This window comes from Cervus canadensis, chromosome 1, assembly GCF_019320065.1.
Source record: "Cervus canadensis isolate Bull #8, Minnesota chromosome 1, ASM1932006v1, whole genome shotgun sequence".
Taxonomy (NCBI): domain Eukaryota; kingdom Metazoa; phylum Chordata; class Mammalia; order Artiodactyla; family Cervidae; genus Cervus; species Cervus canadensis.
This window is the reverse complement of record NC_057386.1, coordinates 20,594,519-20,612,676: the sequence shown is the minus strand read 5'-3', so window position 1 is coordinate 20,612,676 and position 18,158 is coordinate 20,594,519. Positions and strand designations below refer to the sequence as shown.

The window sequence follows — 18,158 nt, the reverse complement described above, 5'->3', positions numbered from 1 at the left end:
CCTGGGAAGAGTCCTTAAATGGGGTGGGGGCGGGGAGAAAGCTCAGAGTTGGAGAAGGTAATGTGACAACAGAAGCGGAGGTCAGAGTGAAGAAGCCATGAGTGAAGGAACGTAAGCAGACTCTAAAAGCAGAAAAGGCAAGGAACAGTTCTCCCTCAGTGCCTCCAGAAGGGGTTCAGCCCTGCTGACAGCTTGATTTAACCTTGCAAGATGCACTTCAGACCTCAGACTTCCAGAATTGTAAGATACTGTGAGTGTTGCTTTAAGCTCCTCAGTTCAGTTCAGTTCAGTTCAGTCGCTCAGTCGTGTCCAACTCTGTGACCCCATGAATCGCAGCACACCAGGCCTCCCTGTCCATCACCAACTCCCGGAGTTTACTCAAACTCATGCCCATCGAGTCAGTAATGCCATCCAGCCATCTCATCCTCTGTCTTCCCCTTCTCCTCCTGCCTCCAGTCCCTCCAAGCATCAGGGTCTTTTCCAATGAGTCAACTCTTCGCATGAGGTGGCCAAAGTATTGGAGTTTCAGCTTCAGCATCAGTTGGTGCAATGAACACCCAGGACTGATCTCCTTTAGGATGGACTGGTTGGATCTCCTTGCAGTCCAACGGACTCTCAAGAGTCTTCTCCAACACCACAGTTCAAAAGCATCAATTCTTCGGCACTCAGCTTTCTTCACAGTCCAACTCTCACATCCATACATGACCACTGGAAAAACCATAGCCTTGACCAGACAGACCTTTGTTGGCAAAGTAATGTCTCTGCCTTTTTAATATGTTATCTAGGTTGGTCATAACTTTCCTTCCAAGGAGTAAGCGTCTTTTAATTTCATGGCTGTAGTCACCATCCACAGTGATTTTGGAGCCCAAAAAATAAAATCTGACACTGTTTCCACTGTTTCCCCATCTATTTCCCATGAAGTGATGGGACCAGATGCCATGATCTTAAGTTTTCTGAATGTTGAGCTTTAAGCCAACTTTTCACTCTCCTCTTTCACCTTCATCAAGAGGCTTTTTAGTTCCTCTTCACTTTCTGCCATAAGGGTGGTGTCATCTGCATATCTGAGGTTATTGATATTTCTCCCAGCAATCTTGATTCCAGCTTGTGCTTCTTCCGGCCCAGCGTTTCTCATGATGTACTCTGCATATAAGTTAAATAAGCAAGGTGACAATATACACTCCTTTTCCTATAGGGAACCAGTCTGTTGTTCCATGTCCAGTTCTGACTGTTGCTTCCTGACCTGCATACAGGTTTCTCAAGAGGCAGGTCAGATGGTCTAGTATTCCCATCTCTTTCAGAATTTTCCACAGTTCATTGTGATCCACACAGTCAAAGGCTTTGGCATAGTCAATAAAGCAGAAATAGATGTTTTTCTGGAACTCTCTTGCTTTTTCGATGATCCAGTAGATGGTGGCAATTTGATCTCTGGTTCCTCTGCCTTTTCTAAAACCAGCTTGAACATCTGGAAGTTCACAGTTCACGTATTATTTAAGCCCCTAAAGTTGTCTTTTGGCATGTCCCTCGACCAGGGACGTGCCAAACGACAACTTTAGAGAGAAGGAAATGGCAACCCATTCCAGTACTCTTGCCTGGAAAGTCTCACAGATGGAGGAGCCTGGTAGGCTACAGTCCATGGGGTTGCAAAGAGTCGGACACGACTGAGCGACTTCACTTTCACTTTGGTGGCCCAGCAGTTGAGAATCTGCGTGCCAATGCAGGAGACACAGGATCAATCCCTGATCCAGGAGGATTCTACATGTCACAGGGCAACTAAGCTCATGCGCCACAACCACTGAAGCCCAAGCACCCTAGAGCCCATGTTTTGCAACAAGAGAAGCCACCACAATGAGATGCCCATGCACCACAACGAAGAGTAGCCCCCACTCGCCACAACTAGAGAAAGCCCGGGCATGGCAACCAAGACCAGTGCAGCTGAAAATAAAATAAATAAATAATCATTTAAAAAATAAAGCTGTAGTATGGCAAAAAAACACTACAATATTGCAAAGTAATTAGCTTCCAATTAAAATAAATTAATTTACAAAAATAAAATAAGATTAAAAAAGTAGCAAAAAAATAAAGCTGTAATTTTTTCCAACAACAATAGGAAACTAATACACTCCCCCTCACCTATTCTAGCACCAGAATGCTAGCCGCTGTCACTCATGTTAGAATCATTAATATTTGGAGGTAGATCTGCTCCCCTTCTAGAATTACAATCCTTTACAGCCAAATGAGGGCTTCCCCAGGAGCTCAGCAGTAAAAGAATCTGCCTGCAATGTAGGAGACGCAGAAGACTCGAGTTTGATCCCTGAGTGGAGAAGATCCCCTGAGAAGAGCATGGCAACCCACTCCAGTATTCCTGCCTGGAGAATCCCATGGACGGAGGAGCCTGGCGGGCTACCGTCGCAAAGAGTCAGACACAACTGAAGCGACTGAGCACGCGCGCACAGCCAAAAGACGGCTTTCTGTTCATCTCTGAACCCACTCTAAGGTCTAACTTGGCACTTCATGCACAGGAAGTGCCCAATCAATGCTGGCTTGCTGGATGCAGACAGCAAGTGCCCGATGCTGGGCTCTTCCTCAGCACCCATTCATCGCATCCATGGTGGGGGCGTCCCTGGGCAGGGTGCCAAGAACTCAGCACTGAGTCAGCTGAGCCCTGCCCTTAATGAGCACAGGCAGGTAAGCAAGAGATGGACACGCGGTCAATCCCGGCGCTGTGTTATTGTGTGGTGATGAAGGTGTGTGTGTTCAAGCGCCTGGGAGGAGCAGGAGGGAGCGACTCATTCACTCCAGGCTGCTGCTGATGGTTTCACGGGGAGGGACCACAAAGCCAGGTTTCGAAGCCAGGGCGGGGCTTTGCCAGGCAGAGGAGATGAGGTGAGAACACATCCAAGCAGAGGTGGGTGGGGACCAGGAGACTTGCAGCTGGATCACTGTTCTCGGGGAGCAAAAGGAACGCCAAGAAAAGCAAATCTCAAAGGAAACACGTTTGATTGGCTACTGTTAGTTGAGCACCTACTGTGTGCTGAGCTATCCCTAGGCTCTGGGGATATGGTGATGAACACAAAAGACGTCTTTGCTTTCATGGAGCAGACACTCTGGTAGGAAAGATGGAACATAATCAAACCAGAGAATGAGATGTTCTCCGTGGAAGCATGAAAAGAAAATTTAGTGCTTCCAGGGACCAGGGCAGGAAGGCCTCTCCTAGGTGACGTTTAAGGGGAAACTGAATTAAGGAAGGAGCCGGCACATTCAGGGGAAGGCATTCCCAGGCCAAGGTAAGAGCTAGAGCAAAGGCCCTGGGGCTGGACTAAAACACTCCTTTCTTAGGGAACTAGAAGTGTTAGCATGGTTGGGGGAGAGGGGATGATGGTTAGCAGAGGAGAGGTGGGACTATGTAAGCTCAGCAAAGGGCAGGAGCCCCCACAGGGTAGCGGTGCTCCTCCTTTCCTCACAGAGCCAGTGAAGGAAAGTGAAGTGAAATAGCTCAGTCATGTCTGACTCTGCAACCCCATGGACTGTAGCCCGCCAGGCTCCTCTGTCCATGGAAATCTCCAGGCCAGAATACTGGAGTGGGTAGCCGTTCCCTTTTCCAGGGGATCTTCCCAACCCAGGAATCAAACCCAGGTCTCCCTCATTGCAGGTGGGTTCTTTTACCAGCTGAGCCACCAGAGACGAAGCCCTGATGAAAGCCAGGGCTGAGAACCATGCTCCAGAGTCTGGGGGAACCAGAGCAAGGCATGTACATCCTGGTCAAGCAATTTTTGTTTGTTTGACTGTGAACTTCCCAGAGCCTTCAACAAGGTAATGTGCGCTGTGACTCTCCAAGGAGAAGACAGAATTTCCCAAACTTGATCGCCCATGAAGCCCCTTCCAGGAGGAGCAGGTGAAGGTAGATGGAACCCATCTTGGGAATCCATGGACCAACTCATAGGGCTTATTAGTGGGAGAAATGGCTAGAACGAAGGTTGGCAAGAGAGACCACCATGAAAGGTGTGCTGAAGAGTTTGGACTTGATCCTGTAGCAACAGAGTCATCCAAGCATTGCTATGATTTTTCTTTTTGTTTTTGTCTGTTTATAGAGATTTTAATCATACAAAGGGATATGATCAATCTCCTCAATGCCTCCATTTCCCAGTTAATAATACCACAATCTTGCAGTTAACAGTATCTCCTGGAGAGCCACCTCACTCTTTAATCCATCATGACCGTGAGCTATAATTCATTCACTCCTGTCCCTCCCAACCTCCGCTCAGGCATCCAGGAATTTTTTCCTTCTCACGAACAATGATATAATAAACCTGCCTGAACATCTAGCCTGGTGAACTTTTACCAATATATCCTTAAGGGAATTTTAACAGTGGGATTACTGGATGAAAGGGTAAATCCATGTTTTTCTTTTGATGGCTATTGCAAAATTTTCATTCAAGGTGAATGAAATTATATCTTTGCTTTATAATACCCCAGTCTCCCCAACAAAAGGTGGTGGAGGAGAGAGAAGGAACAAGAATGGCAGCATGTCGGTGGACACAGAAAACAGACCAGTGGTTGCCAAGGAGACGGGGGTCAGGGGAGGGATGAGAAGGAGGCTGGGGCTCACAGACGTAAGCTTTTATATAGAGAGTGGCTAAACAAGGTCCTACTGTATAACAGAGAGAACTATATTCAATATCCTATGATAGGGACTTCCCTGGCAGGCCAGAGATTAAGAATCCTCCTTCCAACGTAGGGATCATGGGTTCAATCCCTGATCGGGAAACCAACATTCCACATGTTACAGGGCAACTAAGTCTGGGCGCTGCTGCTACAGAAGCCCATGAATCACAAGGAAGACCCAGCTCAGCCAAAAAAAAAACCCTATGATAAACCATAATGAAAAAGAGTATTTTTAAAAGAATGTATATACATGTATAACTGTGCAGCAAAAATGAACACATTATAAATCAACATTATAAATCAACAATATTTCAATTTTAAAATATTAAAATAAAATATTAAAAAAAGAAAAAAGGAATGGCAGCAAGTTGACAATTACTGAAGCTGCGTGATAATATTCATATTGTGAATATGAATATTCAGTCCTTAAAATTCACTGGAAGGACTGATGCTGAAGCTGAAAGCTCCAATACTTTGGCCACCTGATGGGAAGAACTGACTCACTGGAAAAGATCTTGATGCTGGGAAAGATTGAAGGCAGGAGGAGAAGGGGACGACAGAGGATGAGATGGTTGGATGGCATCACCAACTCGATGGACATGAGTTTGAGCAAGCTTGGGGAGTTGGTGATGGACAGGGAAGCCTGGCGTGCTGCAGTCCATGGGGTCACAAAGAGTTGGACAGGACTGAGCAACTGAACTGAACTGACGGGCATATGGGACATTGTTCTGCCATCCTCTCTACTTTCATGTATATTTGAAATTGAAATTTGAATTTGAAAAAATTTTTTAAAAGACCCAGGCAGGCCCAGTGCCCTGTACATCATGGATCTTCACCTCCAAGTCTTCCTAAAAAGTTCCACACATTTTCATTCCCACCCGCCATGAATGAGAATATTTCCCTCACCACTTCCATCAACACTAGGTCTCACTGAACTTTGAAGTTTGTTGCTATTTTTCAAGTTTTGTCCTTTCAACGGTTGAAAAAGTTCTCTCTGCTGCTTCAATTTCCATTTCTTTAACCTTGAGTGAGACTGAACATCCTTCCTTAAGTTTTTTTTATTCTTTCTTGTTTTTTTTTAATTTTTATTTTATATTGGAGTATAGTTGATTTACAATGCTGTGTTAGTTTCAGATGTACAGAAAAGTGATCCATTTATACATTCACACATATCTATTCTTTTTCAGAATCTTTTCCCAAATAGGTTATTACAGAATATTGAGTAGAGTTTCCAGTCCTATACAATAGGTCCTTGTTGATGATCTATCATATATATAGTAGTGTGTATACGTTCATTCCAAATTCCTATTTTATTCCCCCCACCACCACATTATCCCTTTGGCAACTCTAAGTTTGTTTTCAAGGTTTGTGAGTCTGTTTTCTAAATAAGTTCATGTGTATAATTTTTTTAAAAAAATATGTAACACTTCACGAATTTGCATGCATCCTTGCAAGGAGCCATGCTGACCTTCTCCATATTATTCCAATTTTAGTATATGCACTGCCAAAGAGAGCGCCCTTCCTGTTTTTTATGAGCTAGATGTTCCTACTCTTTACCCTTTATTCCCCCTGTGGGAGCTTGTCCTTGCTGGCTGGTGTGAGCTTTGGTCATTGTGGGAAGAAGGCCTTTCCTACATGAGTTACAAATGTCTTTTCTCAGTTGGCCATTGGTCTTCCAACCTTGTTTAGTGTTTGTCCCCCCAAACAAATGATTTCCCTTAGGTCACATTCACTAAAATTTTTCTCACATGAGTCTGGGCATCAGGGAGTTTGAAGAAGGGCTCACTTTGGTGGCGATGTGAAAGCTGGAAGGGGGCCAAAGGCCAGCCCCAAGGCTGAAAGGATGGAGGTAGAGAGATGATGAGGGTGAGATGGGACACAGTGGCCGAAAGGGAGATGGAGCTGAGTGGGGGAAGCATGGAGATGACTGCATTTTCGGGTTGAGCTGATGGGTGGTAATGATGCCACTGACTCTGTCAGAGAAGCCAGACACAAAAGTAGGGTTCAGAGAAAGAAAACAATTCGCCTCGAAGTACATACCACCCTGCGTGGTCACATCTATTTCCTGTCTCCTCCTCTAAGGGACCCTGCCTCCTCCTCTCTGTCCCCAAAAACGGACATAGCAAATGACGCTTGATAACTGCAGAAAGGAATAATATGTGAATGACCTGAGCTCCAGGTACCTCTGCCTGAGTGGAGATGACGGGGTGGAAGGAGGTGCCACCACCACTAAGGGACTGACGGTTACCACCTCGTCTGAGCCAGCGGGATCTGGCTGTGTCCACTCACCAGTCACACAGAGGACTGTCATGCTTTGTGGCAGAAGACAAGGGCTGCATTTGGTTCTGAGAATTCTAGCATCCACAGGTTTGTTGGATGTGGCCGCTGGGGGAGCCTGCTGGGCACCAGGCGAGGAAGTCTTCCATCTAGAGGCAAGCGAGGGAAGCGCGGAGACTCCAGAGGCGGAGCCCTGGGACTAGCTCCCTGGAGAACCTTCTAGAAAAGCTGGCTGGCCTGAAGGAAGACTTCCTGAGCAGGTTGGGAGAACAAATTGCCTTTCTGGATTGATGCCAAGGTCGCCACCTGGAGACAACAGATGCAAACACTGACTAGACAGCACCTGGCCAGGGAGCGGGGGACTTGTGGGGCTCCCACCTCACGTGGTTGTTTCTTCTCACCCCTCTGCTCCGTACCCCTAAGAGGGAAGCCAGAACGCTTCCGTTACGACTGCAGACCCGGGCGCTTTCCAAGAATGATTTGATACTGCTTAAACCCGAGGCGCAATAGCCCGCCCACTGGAGCCTCAAATCTGTAGCAGGAGCGCCCTCTGCTGGCTACCTTGGGTCGCGCGTCTCTGCCCTGCAGTCCCTAAAGGTGCTTGCTGCCTGCGATTGCGGAGAAGACCATGAAACTCAAGGCATCCTCTACCTGCGCTTCACACCTGGCGCCTTCTCCAGGGACCTAGCCACTCCTCACCATCTTCAGTGCCTCCTCTAGTTCCACGAACCCCAGAGCACCAGGGGTTATGGCTGGGCCATTGTGTCCCTTCCACGCCATTGGACGCGAAATTCCTTGTTAAAGCTGAATTGTCCATTTCACTCTGCCTCTCCCTGAGTTCATCTCCAAAAATCCCTTCTCTGCCTCAGGCACAAAGCTCTCCTCTCTTCCCTCCACCTTAGGTCGTTCTGTTAAATGGCTCACCCCAAAGTTACTTCCTGCCCAGACTCCCCCAGCGGAGAGTGAGAGGGTCCCTGAGGCAGGGCACTGTCCCCTCTGTGGGGACCCCCCCCCCCTTCCTGCCTCCAGCTCCCTGGGGACAGCAGCTGCTGTGGGCTGGCTCCTGCTGAAGCGCCCCACACAGCGTATGGCACCTGCTCCGTTCACAATAGGTCGACCGGGTCGACGTGCAAAGCTTTGAGTGCCTGATGTGTGCATCTGTGCCCGGACGGGCCCTGCGCGTGCGTGCGCGAGTGTGTGCACCTCCGTGGGGTCTGCAGGGTGGCCTGGCGGGGACTCCAACCAGGGCTGCGGCAGCGCGGAGCGGGAGGAAGCCGCTGTCCCCCTCGCCGCCAGGGGGCAGCACTGAGCCGCTCTGGCCCCGCCAGCAACTTGGCGAGAAGAGGCCTGTGTCTCCAGCGAGGGAAGAACAACCCAAAATCCGCGGTGCGGGTCCGGGTGGGGCCGGAAAGACTACTGTCACTGTTTCTAAACTCACAGGTTCCCAGGTGTTTATTACCTTAATTCTTTTTTTTTTTTTTTGCTTTGATTCTTAAATCCTACCTATGTCTTGTAGATTATATTTTGAATCTATTTGGTAGTATTTTTTTTCTTTTTAGTAAAGACTGGCCTCTGAGCTCTCTCTAGAAGAGGGAAAGACCCCCTGCCCCTCTGAGTCAACTTCTGGGGCAAACTTGAGCCAGGCAGCTCTTGGGGTTTCCCCCGACTCCTGGGAGGGTTCCCTGGGGTTGACCTCCACCCTGGGGAAGAGGAGCCAAGCTTCTCCTACCTACCACTCCAGATCCCCTGTCACCATCCTCCTTGATAAACCACACGTTCACACACGGTTCGCACACGCATTCACACACCCATAGTCACATCTCAGACTGACACACACATAGACTGACATAGTCACAAGCTCATGCACTCATACATTTACACTCTCCCACATGTTCACTCTCCCATTCACACAACTTCTCACCACAGATTCACACACTCACACATGTTCATAAGCTCTTACACACTCAGGCACATCCACATACACACACCCAGGTTCTCACCTTCACACATTACCCACAGCTTTCACATAGTCACACTCACACTTCTAGACTCACCCATTCATAACCCAGATGCAAACGAACTCACACACTCATAGATCCATACACACTCACACACAATATATACACATTCACAGACCCCCACACTCATAATCAGCTCACATGCACATTCACAGACACATGCATTCACACTCATAGACTTACACACCCTCATGCCGACACACCCATGCACACTCAACTCATATCCACACTCTCACACATGCATACAGACTCTCCCAACCTCACACACTGATTCACATTCACTACTCATGCTCACACTTTACCCACTTGTGAACACACTCATGCACTTGTGCACACTCACACAGCCTCTCTCTGCTTGTACTGTATTCACCCACTCACATAAAGCAGTCATTGCCAGGCACACTGGCTCATTAACCTTGAGTCCCCACCCTGGGTGGGGTCAGGAGCTTGCGCCTTGATCTCAAGAGAGATTTCTGGAATCATCCCAGGAGACCCCAGTCACAAGGTAGAGGGATGTTTCCCCTCAGACTGGAGGGAGTAGAAGCAGGGCCAGGATCATGTGACAGCCCTTTGCAAGTCCGAGGGCCTCAGAGGGATTCCCCAGGCTGCCTGCACCCTTCACTAGTTCACTCTCTCACTCCCTCATCTCCGTGAGAGAGGGCCTGGGGACATGCCAGGGGACACATGTGACAGTCATTTGCAAATCCGAGGGCCTCAGAGGAATTCCCCAAGCTGCCTGCACCCTTCACTATTTCACTCTCTGACTCCGTCATCTCTGTGAGAGAGGGCCTGGGGACGTGCCAGGGGACACACGTGACAATGGGCCCTGGTCTCAGGGAACTCTGTCTCCGAGGGAGACACTGGACATCACAAGCTGGCTGAGCAGCTGGGGCTGTGGAAGCACCTTAGAGGGGCAGGACAGCTGTGGGAGGGGTCTGAGCAGGGACTTGTCTACATGAGGGTCATAGGGAGACACTGGCCTATGCAAAGTGATTGGCACATGCAAAGGCCGGAACACACCGGGGCCTCGTACCCTCAGGGAAGTGAGATGTTCTGGATGGAGGGAGTCAGCTGGGGAGGCAAAGATGGGACCTGAGCTTGGAGACACTGGCAGGGGCCCACAGGGGAAGGGCCGATGTGCCCTGCTGGGGAGCATGGCCACGGGGTGTCCCGGTCAACCATGCAGGACAGGCAAGGAAAAAGTTGCTCCACAGAGGCTGACAGTGAGTCCAGAGGCTCCAGGAGAGGCTGGTGCCCTCAGCACCCATCCCAGGAGCAGAGCTGGCACAGAAACCCATCCAGGGACTTCCCTGGTGGCCCAGTGGTTAAGACTCTGTGCTTCCAATGCCGGGGGCAAGGAACCAAGATCCCACATGCCGTATAGCCCAGACAAAAAAGTTTTTTAAAAAGAAACTCTATCCACTGGCTTAGGAAAGTCTCCACGGGTAGACTCTGTGCTTTCCTAAGTCATCAGAACACGTCCCCCAAGAGTGACAGTCTGTCCGTGCAGAGGGTCAGAAGCAAACAGGCCAACCAAAACCCAGGAACCTTCAGGAGAAGTTGCCAGCTTCTCCTAAGCAGCCTGGCACAGCCAGCCTGCAGGCTCTAGGCCAGCAAGGAGTGAGGGGGTGTGGGGGCACCCCATGGTGGAAGAGCAGAGGCTGGGGGGCCAGCAGAGCAGAGCTGGGGACAGCACCGCACCGGGAGGGCGCGGGGTCCTGGCTCCCCGGCTCATGCCCATTTCTGCATGAGGGAGGGCGGGGCTGCTCCAGGCCTCACAGGCCTCACATTCCAGCTGCCGCCGCACCCTTCCAGCCTGTTCTCACCTGTTCCCACGATTTCCCAGGCTGCCCTGGGGCCCAGTTCTCAGTGCCAACTCCCAGAATCCTTCAGGGTTCAGAATCCAACTAGAGGGACCCTGGTCTGAATGAGCACAAGTCCACCTCCACTGGGATAACTGCCTCCCCCTGATAAAAACATATGCACACACATGCACGCACACACACATGTGCACACACTCATACACTGAACCATCCTTAGCTCTAAGACACCAGGACATAGAGTGGCTTCCAGGAGCTGAGGTACTTCCTTCCACTGCAAACAGCACCCCACTTTACCCTGGGGCAAAGTGCTGCCCTCCGGCCACAAGGCCCTGGGCAGGGGAGGAAAAAAAGCAGCTGAAGTCCCTAGAGGGTCCCCAGGAATGGGGGCACCCAGAAAGCCAGCGCTAGGGCTCAGCCGAAGGCAGCTGGAAAGGGGAGGCCTTTCATTGAGAGGTGCTCGGCAATGGGCTAGCCAGGGAGGGGGCTGCGTGCACCCACCTGCTCCCCCTCCCCTGGCGCAGCCCCCTGGTTGCCTGGCACTCAGCCTGCTGCCTCTCTGGGAGTCCAGCTGACATCTCAGCTCGTGCCCTGCCTCTTCTCCCACAGCCCTGGTCACCCTCCCCGACCTTGCATGCAGGACAGAATTCCCACGCCCACCCTGGGCCCGGGGCCAGGGCCGTCGGTTCCCACCAAGGCCTGGGAAGTGGTTTCTGCAGCCCAAGCTATGCCGGGCCTGCCCGGGACACAGCCCAGCCCTGCTTGCTGCAGGGACATGACGGAGGGCACCAGCCCAGGCCCCACGGGCTGGGCTCAGAACTGCTGAGGCCGCAGACCTGGGTGACAGGCAGGCAAGGGGCGCCCGGCCGCCATTTGCTGGAGTGAATGAAACTCTAGCTCTACCAGCCGCCCTCAGAGGAGACAGGGCAACTACGATCAGGGTCTCCAGACCCCAGACTTAAGGTTATCTCCCCCAGCCCCAGCCAGGAGCCGGGCCTGACCTGCAGAGGCTGATGGGGAAGCTGCAGAGCTGGGGGGGAGGATTCCCCACGCGGAAGGGGTAGGGTCCCAGGACAGCCCAACTCGGGTCTCAGTCTCAAGGTCACAGTTCGCCCACCAAGAGCCCAGGGGCCTCAATAGAGTGGGGGGCTCTGTCTTCCTGTGACAGGAGAAGCCAGAGAGAGGAGATGGATTGTGGGAGCGTCTCACAAGGGAGTGGTGGGGACTGACCCTGACCGAACACTCCATGAATCCCTCTCAGCCCCCTGCCATGCAGAGAGCCCGGCCGGGCCGTGGAGGAAACAGGGAAGGTGGCAAGCTGTTGGCAGGCCCCAGAGCTGCAGCCCCCCGTGGGCACACGGCCCCACTCTGAGCCTCTGCCCCAGGCCCCACCTGGCACCCAGGTCTCCAAGCTGGTGAGGACAAAGGCCTCCTCTAGAGACTGGGGGACTACAAACAGGACGTGCCCCCCCACCCACTGCTTCCTGGCCTTGGGGGGCCCTCACCACCTCCCCAGCTGTCAGAACACCCTTCGCTCTTCCTTCCAGTGCTTGCTGAGCCACGAGCGAGGCCAAGGCCCAAACCACACACCAGTGTAAGCCTCAGCCTCCAGCTCTCCAAGCGCAGAGGCCAAGGGGGTCGTGACAAGGGGCTGAGCGGTGGGCACCCCAGCTGCCCAGGCCATGATGGCAGCTGGGGCTCCAGTAGGCTTCCCCCCAGCCAGCCTGCACCCCACCCAGCAGGGATGTGCAAGGTAAGCAGTTCCCACGCCCCGTTCTAGGCGGCTGCCAGGCAAGGTCCATACAAGGCCAAGGCCGGGGCGCTGAGCTGGCAGGCGGGGGCCGGGGCGGAGCCCAGGACACCTGGCTTGGCCAAACCCCGACGCACCCTGCTTGTGAGGAATGTGGACACCGCCTGGGCTGGCCCTGGGAAACCTGCCACCCCCCTGGCTCCCGCCCGGCCCTGACTCAGCCTGGGTGGGCCGTGGGCCGGGAAGATACAGTCTCAGCAGGAACCAAGCTCTCCGGCCCCACCCTCCCCTCCCCCGGCCCACCGGGGACCGAAGCAAGGGACAGGGCCTGAGAGAGGGGCGGAGAGCCAGGACAGCACCCACCGGGCCTCGGGACTAGGGGGACAGCAGGGACACCGCGGGACTTCTCCCTCCCGGCTCTGCCCGCGGTCTGCCCACACCAGATTCCCCCCAAATGTCAGAGAGCTGGGCACTCTAAAAACAACGGTCTGGCCCATAGGACCCAAGCCCTCTAGCATGGCCCCCTCGTGTCCCTGAGCCTCAGTCTCCTCATCCATAGGATGGGGCCAGGGCTGGTTCCTCCCCTACACGGCCAGGCATAGGTAGAGGGAGAAGCTTCTGCTCAACCTGCAGGCACTGGACAAGCAGTTTCAATTAAGCACAGTTTTGACCAGGCCTGGTAACCAGGGGAAGGGCTCACCAGCTCTGGGAAGGTGCCCCAACCCAGGGAGGAGAAGCAGGAAGACCCCAGATTCCATCACTCCCTGAGCATCAGAGGCATTCACTAAGGAGGCCTCGTGAGGTCCATGCTTCGAGCTGAGAGACTCCATCCATTCTCTGTCTGTCACCCAATATGGATGTTCCCAAACTCCCCAGGACAGAAGCTGGGCCCCCCGTCTCAGACCAGGCACCCTCAAGGGCTGGGGAATTGTTTCTCCCCTGACTGGGGGCTCCCTGGGGATCGAGACCCTGTCTGCCTCTATCACCCCACAGCCCCAAGCCCTGGGCCATGGAAACTAAAAGCCAGTGAAGGCCAGAAAAGCTGTCCTTCCCTCTTCAGTACCACCCAGCTTCCTAGGTCCTGATCCCCTCTGCTCACCCAGTCGCCCCCAAACACGATGCTAGAACAGCCTCCTAGTGCTCCCTGCCCCAACCTTGGGGGCTGGTGAACTTACCATCCATCCCCTGCCAAGAAAGACCCCCTGCTGCCCTCCTCCCTACCAGCACAGAAGGGCCTTCTCATACCACCCCCCTGAACCCTTCCCACAGCCCAGCTGGCCCAGGAGGGCTTTCTTGTTCAGACCCACACTCTTGAGAGTCCCTTGGACAGCAAGGAGATCAAACCAGTCAATCCTAAAGGAACTCAGTCTTGAATATTCATTGGAAAGACTGATGCTGAAGCTGAAAGCTCCAATACTTTGGCCACCTGATGGGAAGAACTGATTCATTGGAAAGACCCTGATGCTGGGGAAGATTGAAGGCGGGAGGAGAAGGGGACAACAGAGGATGAGATGGTTGGATGGCATCACCGACTCAATGGACATGAGTTTAAGCAAGCTCTGGAAGGTGGTGAAGGACATGGGAAGCCTGGAGTGCTGCAGTCCATGGGGTCACAAAGAGTCAGACACAACTTAGCCACTGATCAGTAACACTTTTCCCTGTGATCCACCTGACCCATCTCCACCTTCCACTTGCTACCAAGTCTAAGGGGCTGGGATTGGGCACACCATCAAGGCTGCGGGGCAACAGCCCTGGCTCCCCTGAGCTTGAGAAGGGAGGGAAGGGTCTCTAGGCTCAGGGGCCCTGCTGCCCCCTCCCCCTGCCTGTCTTCCCACCTTCCCCCCCCACACAAGCTTCTCCCCAGCCAGGCATGCAGGCCCAGGTTGGGGTGCGGCCTTGGCAGGACAAAGAGTCTCTATTGTCGGGTGTTGTGCCTCGGTTACCAAGGAGGGAGGCTGGGGCTGGCTCTGAGCCATGTTTGGGCCCCAGGCTGAACGCGTGGGTGGGGAGGGAAGGCAGAGGATTTGGGGTGTGGAGCTCAGGCCCTCTCTCAGGGCCTGCGGGCAGGGAGGGCCCCCTGGGACTTGCAGCACCTGGGCCAATTCAGACTTGCCTCCGCCCTAGCTTTCTGCTGGCTCTGGGATACGCCAGCCAGGTGGAGCCAGCTGGGGGCAGGGCAGGCTCCCCTGCTGCTCAGGTGGGGGCCGGGGCCCCAGCACCTCAGACACTGGCGTGTCCTGACCCCCAGGACTGACTTGGTACCACCCAGCACTCGGGCCACCTGGGAGAGGGCCCCAGGACTCTGGGTCAAGTCACCACCTCTCTTGGACCTCAGTTTCCCCATCCGTCAGAAGCTGCACTGGGTGCTCCCTGAGAAGCCTCCCTCGTGCTGTTTGCCCACCAGGAGCTGAGCCGGCTTGAGCCAGGGGTGCAGGAGCAGGGCTGTGGGCAGGGGGGCTCACAGCTGGCTGGGAGGCCCTGATTCTGAGGGTTCCCTCTACAACTGCTTAGGGCGCTGCCTGGCCCAGGGCTGGCACCCCTGAGTGCCAGCGGGTGGCTGAGGACAGAAGCCCAGGGCTGTGCTCAAGAGCGGTGTCAGAGGGGAGGGGGCCTTCCTGGCCTCTAGCCCAAGGGCCGGGGCTACCCTTTCTCCCTCTCGCAGCAATGGCCAAGCAACAGCCCAAAGAATCCTAGCCTGACCTTCGGTGACTCCTCCCCAGCCCCCTGGCCCTCGGACAAAGGGCAGCTTCGAACATTAGAATGTGGGTTGAGCACTGACCATGTGCTCATCAGGATTTCCAGGGCAGCAAACAACACATGGTTTTGGAAATCCCCAAACACATGCTCAGATGCGCATGACTGTGTGCTGGCAGCTGGGAGGCTGGACCGAGGCCCCACAGCCTGGCACAGGAGGCCGTGGGCATCGTGGACGGCCCATGGGGCCAGGGCAGGGCAGGTTTCGGGGGAAGAGGGAGGAGAAGCTGAGGAGGGGGAGGGAGGGGAAGGGGCGTAAGGATGTGGATAGATGGCTGTGCCAAAAAGAACACAATGAATGTGGCATTTGGAAGTGAGAGTGTGAAAGTGAGGCCAAGAGACCAGCAGGCAGGTGAGGAACTGGTCTCCAGGGCCTTGTGACCAGGCTGAGATACTGAGGGTGGGGGGGGCATCGCAGGGGGAGGGGGAGGACCTGACCCCAGGAGGGAAGGACCCATGTCCCCACAAGCAGACACCTCCTGGGGGCCCTGACCCAGGCTCTGGACTCCCCCCTGCCCCAGAAATCCCAAAACCTAAGCCTTTGCTTTGGATAAACACATGAGCTAATGCCCATCTAATCCAGACCTGCCCTCCAAAGCCTGAAGTTTGCAAAACAGAGAAAAGAGGCTTGTTCGTGCACGTGTGCCAGCTTCTGGGCGCTGGGCTGCTGGGAGCGGGGGGACAGACACACAGGACTGACCTAGCTGGAGACAGAGGGTCCTGGGCAGGGATGGCCCCCAGGCTGGAGGGGGAGCCAGTGACTACACTCAGACGCCCCAGGGCTAGGGTCCGGGGTGTGGACGGTGCAGGGGGCTGGGGCCACAGGGAGTGGAGGCCCCCGGCAGCAGCTGCTCTGCTTTGCTGTGGGCACAAAGAATCCCAAAGAAGCCAGACCTCTGCCCACTTAGGAAGCTGGAACTCAGGATTTGACTGAAAGGCCTCCTGATCTTTTAAATGTAGAAGCTATTCCAAAATAACATTCTGGGCAAATCAAACACAGCATGGATGTGAGAGAGTTCCAGGGGCCTGAAGGACAATGGAACCCAACGGCCTCCCTGACCAAGGCGTCCACTGAGGCCCAGAGAGGGAACGGGCCTGCAGACAAGGGTCCAGTTGGGCCAGACCCAGGCCCCTGATTCTCCCATGCTCACCCTGACACCCCCAGCCACCTCCCAGGGAACCCCAGGAACAGCCACACAGACCTCCCCACCCCTCACCTGCCCCCACCACCCAGACCCCACCCCCCCGAGGGGAGGAGCTGTGCCCCTCACTGACCACCCCCCAGCCGGCCTTGGCACCCTGCCCTGCTGGGTCCCGAGGTGTCCCACACTCTTCAGACCCCAGAGCTGCAGCATTGTTCTCCCACCTATAGACAAGGGAAACTGAGGCCAGAGAGGCCAGACCACTGCCCAGGTTTCCTCAGTGACAAATTCCAGGCAGTAGGAGGGGGCTCTGTGCCAGCCTGCAGGATCCTGTAACCTGGGCCCCACTGGGAGGCCCTGACTTGCAGGGTGGGGAGAGCAGGGGTGAGTCAGAGGCAGAGCTGGGCAGGTTCAGAGCGGCCCGAGCGCAGGGCCAAGTCCAGAGAAATCAGAGACTGCCTGTGCCTGAAATGGGGGCTCTGCAGGGGCCCGGACACCCTGAGGGTGAGGGGTGAACATACCAGACGAGAGGAGGAGCTGACCCCGGCCAGTGGGAGCAGCAGCGAGAAGCTAGGGTGCCGAGGAACCAGAATGTCAGTGGCCCCCCACGCCAGGGACCCCTCTCTTCCTTCTGGCACTTTCTGCCCTCCCCACCCTTGGCCCACTAACCCTGGGCCACATTCAGATGTGTTAATGCTGGCCTTCTTGGGGGGCAGCAGTAAGAAGAAACACCCCCACACACACATTGTCTGGTGCCCCAGGGCCTCAGAGGTCACCCCAAGGACGTGAGGAGTCACATTCGTGCTGAGATGTTCAGCGCCTGCTCTGTGCAGGCCCCAGACCAGGAGACACAGATGAATGGCCGTGGGTCTGATGTCAGGGAGCCCCAGCCCACAGGAAGCGTGGAAACTAAAACCCCACGGAGTGGCCAAGGCCTTATCAGCTGCCAATGGGAAGAGGAGCATTCCCAGTGGCCAATATGCACAATATTCATCTAGACATTCAATCTGGTCTTTTTTCAACGTAGTGTACAGAAAAAAATGCACATACAGAGCAGTTCATAAAATGATCCTTCCATGTGCTATTATTACACATTAAAATTACCTTGTTAATATATAAAATGCAAATAGAATTCAATGAAAACTTTCCTTTCTTAAAGACATGTGAAAAGCAAAGTTTGAGGATTTAGAATGCCAGACATCCCAAAATACAGACTTTCTTTAAAAGCTTTTTTTTTTTCTTTTTTAAGTGTGGACCATTTTTTAAGTCCTTGAGGAATTTGTTACAATATCGCTTCTGTTTGACATTTTGTTTTTTTAGCCATGGAGCATGCGGGATCTTAGTTCCCCAACCAGGGATCGAACCCACACCCCCTGCATTGGAAGATGAAGTCTTAACCACTGGACCTCCAGGCAACCAGGGATCGAACCCACACCCCCTGCATTGGAAGATGAAGTCTTAACCACTGGACCTCCAGGGAAGACCCCAGGCATATTTTTAATATAAATGATCTGAGGGACAGACATAGTGTAGATGCTTGGTCCAAAAAGTGAACTTTTCTAAATTATTGCCACACTTCTTAAAGGTAAATGTAAAATAAATATTGAGTAAATCAGTTAAAAAAAAAAAAAAAGGAAAGAAATGAAAGAAAGAGAAAAAAAGAAAGAAAGAAAAATGCACATACAATCCTTGTACATGCATGTACATGCAGCTCAAGGAATTTTCACAAAGTGAA

The 18,158-nt window shown here is 53.4% G+C and overlaps 1 non-coding gene across 1 annotated transcript; it reads right to left on the bottom strand.

The window, feature by feature from the left end:
- Positions 1-6,074: 6,074 nt before the first annotated feature.
- LOC122425298 lies at positions 6,075-6,177 on the bottom strand. Its single transcript, XR_006264815.1, has one exon. It is a non-coding gene; the product is annotated as a U6 spliceosomal RNA (small nuclear RNA).
- Between the last annotated feature and the right edge of the window lie 11,981 nt (positions 6,178-18,158).